The following is a 6179-nucleotide window of genomic DNA, read 5'->3' as shown; positions in this document are numbered from 1 at the left end:
GAGAGGGAGAGGGAGAGGGAGAGGGAGAGGGAGAGGGAGAAAGAGAAATTTCTTTTAGAAGCTGTTGAAAGGGAAGGATTCACTGCTTTTAAAAATACACATGAAGAGACGCCCACAAATACATTTGGACAATTTAGTGGAGTGGGGGGGGGGCATCAAAGAACCCCTAGGTCCATGGATCTCAATTTAAAGAAATAACTTAGTCTAATGGGAACTCAGAAGCTCAGGATTCCATGGCCAGAGTAGGGTGAGGAAACGTTTAAAAATTCTCAAAGGTGGGAAAAGTGTTGGCGAAGCCAAGGGCAAGAAGGAAAGGAGCTGAGGGTGTGAACAGCTGGTCTCCATTGTTGAGCACAGGCTGTGCCCAGGGAGCTGCCGGTTTGGGGGAGGGGTTACGGGGTGGGGGGTGGGGGCACAGGCGGCACCTCCGCAGAGCTCTGAGTGCAGGATCTTCTCCCCCCCACCCCACTCCCGCTGTCCCGTTAACCCACCCGAGCCACAACAAACGCCTCATAAATATCACCGGGGAACTTCCTGTTCCCTTCTAAAGATGGAAACACTGAATGTAAACGGCCGAGTTCTGCAAATTCGTGCGGGCGGGATCAAGGGCTGAGTTTTCAAAGCGCACAGGGCTCATCTAATTCGATAAGTAACTCCCAAATCGAATTACACTTCACACTTTGTCGGGGCAGGAAGCTTCCCGTCAGAGCCGGGATGCCAGAAATCTGAGCCTTCGCCCTCTGGCCTGAAACTCGGCTAGAAATCTTAGAAACCCAGCACAAAACAATGGGCCTCTCTGGAGAAAAGCGGGATTTGCGAATGCAGAGGGCTGCATTTCTCTCCCCCACGGAGCCACGGAGCGCCTTCCCCACCCCCCAAACCCAAAATCAATCTGCCATTTTATAGTCTCTGTGCCAGGGGAGGCTGAGTGCAAAGGCATACGAATCGAGGCGTCCCACGATCCCTTGCCCTTTGCAGGACCTGGGAGGGGACACAGCAGAACCAGCCATGCGAACTCCTTCCTTCACTGCCCGCCCAGGCTCCTCCAGTCTTTCTCTCACCAAACCCTTTCAAACAAGCCTCTCTCTTCCATTGTCCGGGAAGGAATCTCAAGAAGGCCTTCGTTCCTGCCAATGCGGTTTCAACTGGCCCGGGCTGGAAAGGTCAGATTTGGACCCTGTCCAGCAACCCCCCCCCCCCCCCCCCCCTGCCCCCCTTTGGAAGAGGCCCTCTTCTGTTCTTTCATTTGCAGCCCGCCTCCTCCTCCTCCAGCGAGTTCTTCATCAGCTCAGGGCCCATTGAAACATCAGTATCTGGGAAGAGCTGGCTCCAACCTGCAAGCATCCCCCTTCTTCGCTTCCAAAAAGGCTGTTCGCAGAACTTACACCTCAGAGAAGGACAGGGATGAGCCCTCTGCTTCCCATGTCCCCTGACCACACTTTATTTCCTTTTCCACCATCCTCTGGCCTGTGTGTCTCCGGAGGCTTCCACCCCAGGGAACCTTCCAACATGTAGGCCTCTACCCCAAAGCAAACCCAGAACCCAGCCCAGGCCCGCCCACTGCACCCAAAGTGGCTGGCCAACCCCCGATTCTGTTAGTTCTTGGCAAATGCTCACCAACTTAAGAAGAGAAAGAAAAGATCCTCCCCCACTGATGGGTGGGAACTGGCCATTTGTCACAGGGTGGAATTTCCTCTTATCAGGGATGTCCCCCTAAGTGTGTGTGGGGGGGCCTGCACAGCCTCCCCTCCCCCAGCCCCCTCTCCTAACAGCAGGGCTGTCAGCAGATGCACACCAGAGCTCAGTGGACGGAGGCTGGGGGCACCCAGGGGCGCTGCTTCCCTACTGACGAAATCATCTGAAATAACAAAAAGTAGACAGAGATCTCAGGAGTGGGATAGGGCGCCCCCGTGCCAGGGGCTGAGTAGAAAAAGAACTTTAACCTGAAGATAGGAAGCAATTCCCTTCTCTTGTGCACATCGACTTAGGCCAGGGGCGCTTCAGAAAGGCAGAGTCGGGGGTGGAAGTCCGGGCCAGTTCTGGGCCACGGGCCGAAAGCTGACCAGATGACCCTTTGACCCTTTAAGGAGTGAGGACAGCTCATATCATGGGCTTGAGGGTCCAGGAAGGTTGAGGGGGAATTGAGGAGGGGTCAGCAGCACCATTCTGACTCCTGTCGCCCACCCATCTGCAGCTCCAGTTCTGAGCTGGGACAGCTGGATTCATTTCCTCTCCCACCTCAGGAGGGCAGGGAGTCTGGAGGCAGTGGGCTCGTGGCCTGGGCACCTGCACGGCCCCTTACATGGCTCCCTCAGTGCCAACTCTGCAAGCAGCCCACATGGACTGTGCCCACCAGCCTGCAGGCCTGCTCAGATCCTGCATGTCTGAAAGACCACACTGCTCGCCGCCCCATGTCACCTCTAGCCCCTACTCTCCCACAGGAGCCACTCAACTGAGGAGAAGTCAGGGCAAGTCCCTGTGAAACCATACGAGACACTCTGAGGCACTTTTGCAAGTGCAAATGCACACCTGTGACTTCAAAGGCACTCTGAAGTATGGATGGATGATGGATGGATGAATAAATAGATGGGTGAGTGGATTACGAATGGATAAATGGATGGATGGATGGACGGCATATCCAAGGAGTCTCAAAACCACTTCAGGCATCCCGCTATCCCAGGCTCTCCCCAGTAAAGAGCAATGTGTATGGACAGCTGCCTGACCACCCGTCAGGACTCGTAAGGTCAGACATCCCCTGTACACTCCCTGGGGGAGACGCTGGCGGTAGATGGGGCAGACACCCCTGAGCCCCTTGCTGGGTAAGACTCCAGAGAGAAGCAGCCAGGGTCTATCTTGCCACCTGCACTGTGGCATAAAGTTTGGGTACACCTCTGGACTTGGGGTTCTGACCAGAGTATCAGTCCTCTGAAAAGCAGAGCGCATAGGGGTCACCCCTCACCCCAAGTCCCAGGGAACTCTTTCCCGAAGTGCGGTCTTCTCTCAGCTTCAGGGCCTCTGCCCCGGCCCCTGGCTGGACACTCACCCATCCCCTGGGCGTTAAATGCCAACCTCCGTCCAGGTTCATGTATCAGTGCCAGCCTGACAGCTCCCTTGAATCCATCATGGCTCAGCAGACACGTCCCACCTGTGCCAGGCCCTCTGGGTAATGGCGCCCCTGCCTTAGTGAAGTTTGGATGTCTCAAACTGAACGTGCCCCAGACGGAGCTCTGACCCTTCCCCTCATTTCACTAAACGGTCTCTCCATGATCCGGTTATGACAGCTAGAGATCCAGGGGCCAGCCTTGGTCCCTCCCTCTCCATCACCCCAAACCCAGCCACCCATCCCAAAGTCCTATCAATTCTAACCCACCATATCTGCAGGCAGTCGCCCTGCCTCCCATCCCCACGGCCACACAATCCCAGCCACCGCCATTACCTGCCCACCTCCCCAATCCATCCTCCTCCAAGTACCAGGACGGACTGTTTGAAACTTACAATCATATCATTCCCCTGCTTGAAACCTGGAGTGGTTCCCACTAGCCCTGGGATAATAGAGTCCGGAGGCCCCAGAGTCCTGCCCCAGCAGGCTCACTGCATGACCCTGAGCAAGGAACTTAACCTCTGTGGGACTCGATTTGCTTCCGTGTAGAACAGGATAATAAGATTTGCCTCATTGGGGCCGGCCGAGTGGCGCGATGGTTAAGAACTGGCTTGGGACGCCAGAGGGCCCCGGTTCGGATCCCACATATGAGGGCCAGTGACACTGCCCTCTACAGCTAAGATGCTGAACAACAGCTCAACCTGGAGCTGGGCTGCCCTGAGTCGCCAGTGACGGCTTAGGCTGCAGCCCCTGTGGCAGTAGGTTGCCATGGGCTACCGTATGTAGCCAGCAGCCAGCGGGAGCGGCCAGCAGCCGCCGTGAGCGGCCGTCCAGAGGCCGGCGACTGATCTACCTCGCCCGGGAAGAGCGCAATGATGGTGCCAACTTGGGCCAGTGAAGCAACGTCCTCCACAACTAGACTGAAGAACAAAACGACAGCAACTTGTCTGTTCCCCTTCCCCCAGTTCCCCAGCACTGTTCCCATCCCCCAATTCCCCAATAAAAATCTTAAAAAAAAAAAAAAAGATTTGCCTCATTAAGAGTGCTGAGGACCAGACGAGATAGCTGCAAACACAGAACAGTGCCTGGCAGTGATGCTGAGCTTGTGCTAATGAAATACAAGCCCGTGCCAGCTCTCCAGTTTCCATATGTGCACCGTCTCCCTCACTCCTGAAAGCTCTTCCAACAAGGCTCCTTACCGAGGTTCTCCCAGCCCAGAACTTTCTCTACCCACGCTGCTCCCGGGCGCTCCCCACTGTCTTCCCAGGGTGCCAATCTGCACCGAGTCCCTCTGTTCTTTTCTCACATGGCCCTGGTCACAGCTTGTAATTCCACATTTCATCCTGTGCTGTCCCTCCCGCCTGCCTCCCCCATCCGGTGGCCCCTCCCAGGGTCTCTGATTCGCTGCTCTCAAAACCTTACACATCAAAGCACCCAGTAAGATGCTGTCGGTCGAATGAATGAATCAAGCCATGAATGGTGAGCTCGGTGGCTTTCCTCCACCCTCCTCTCTTCCCAGAGCATCGTGGGGAGACGCCCACTGCTCCCTCGTCAACCCAGGTGGCGCCCCTCCAGCCCCAGCCCCTCTGAGGTTCCCGGAAGCGCTGGCCTGCATCCTTTCCCACGGGTTTCCCCGCGGTTTCGGTGTGTGACAGCCTGTGAATGAGATGTTAACAATTTCCGGTTTCCATCGTCCTTCTGGAGCCACAAAGAACAGAGGAGGGTGGATGGGCTTCCTGGGACAGCTCCTGCCCACTCGGGAAATTCTGCTCAGGAAATGGCGAGTGAGGGGTTAGGGGCACCCACTGGAGAAGGGAGGTGAGTGGAGACTGGCTGGCCTGTGGCAGGGCCTTAATCCCACCCCCATCCACTCACCACCAGCCAGGGCGCAGTGACGCTGGGGGCGCTCCCAGGAGCACAGCAGATGTAAAAATGGGGCAGGCAAGGCTGGTGGGCAGGGAACTCTGATCAGAACACCCGGGCCCATCTCCATCCCGACTCTGAAACCTCCGCTGGCCTGGCCTGTGCTACAGTGAGGACTGGGACCCCTACATGGAGAGACCGGGCCATCGGTCACCAGCTGTCCCTGCAAGAAATGCTGCTGAGACCTAGTATCTGTGATTCAAGAGTTTCCTAGTCCATGGATGACTTTTTCTGGCATCTATTAATTTGCTGTCCGGCAGTCCAACAGGACAGATCACCAGCCCAAACTTGCAGTGATGTGGGCAACTGGCAAAGAGAACTGACTGAGACACAACCGGGGCTCCACAACGTGCAAGACCCAGTCCGGGCCCCCAGGAGCTCGGCCAAGAACTAAGACACAAAGGCCCATCAGAGAAGCACCGACCTCGGGGCTGGCCCGCGCAGAGCACTTGACAAAGAGCTCAACTTTGCTTCGTTGCCTCTAATCCTCACCTTCCCGTCCTTTCTCAGATTCTACATTTCCTGCAGTAATTAGCTGCGACTTTTGAAATCAGACCAAAAACACAAAAAACGACAGTAACAATGTGTTGTTACACAAGCTGCAGCGAAAGGAAAGTTTAATTTGGGAATTGCGCCAGTCCCTGGGGTCTCACACACTTGCTGGGACCCAGCACGCCCTCCCTTGCCCACAGGACTCAACCCACCCCTGCACCCTCCGCACCCTGGGGGTGACCTACTGTGGGACAGAAAATGCCCGCCGTCTTCCAGTCGCTCTCCGCAGCCAGCCGGAACCTGGGAGCCCGAGGGTGGGAGCCAGTCCCCTCCAGGTCCCTCCAGCTAACGGCTCAGGGAGGGAGGCACATTCATATGATAATTTCTGCCTGAGAACAGCAGAGGCCCCGCCAGCTGCCCGGCCCTGGCCGGGAAGAGAAGGGAGGGGGCCCGGCCCGGCCTGACAGCTCGGCTGCCTCCCCAAGATGACGCCAAGTGGGCCCTTTCCAGTGTGCTCACAGGCTGCCACGCTGAGTGGACACAGAGGGACAGGCCATAAAGCCAAACTTGGGGTGCTGAAGGAGCAGGCACCTAGATGTGTGTGTGTGTGTGGGGGGGGCCGCTTATGCACTGTGTGGTGGTTTCAAATGACGAAGGGCAGGCA

The 6179-nt window shown here is 56.6% G+C and overlaps 1 protein-coding gene across 7 annotated transcripts in view; it reads right to left on the bottom strand.

Annotated features, from left to right (window-relative positions):
* The window catches only part of SEPTIN9 (septin 9), a 188845-nt gene that overhangs the window by 27786 nt on the left and 154880 nt on the right, over window positions 1–6179 (bottom strand). The window contains exon 1 of one of the 7 annotated variants that reach the window (XM_019644341.1): window positions 5761–6106. The exons of the other annotated variants lie outside the window; for them this stretch is intronic. The gene's annotated coding sequence lies outside the window, so the exon portion shown is untranslated. Of the gene's footprint in view, window positions 1–5760; window positions 6107–6179 lie in introns of those variants that run through there. 7 annotated transcript variants of the gene reach the window in all.

Source organism: Hipposideros armiger, unplaced genomic scaffold (genome assembly GCF_001890085.2).
Source record: "Hipposideros armiger isolate ML-2016 unplaced genomic scaffold, ASM189008v1 scaffold_87, whole genome shotgun sequence".
In the NCBI taxonomy this organism is placed as follows: Eukaryota; Metazoa; Chordata; class Mammalia; order Chiroptera; family Hipposideridae; genus Hipposideros; species Hipposideros armiger.
This window is presented reverse-complemented; position numbering and strand designations above follow the sequence as displayed.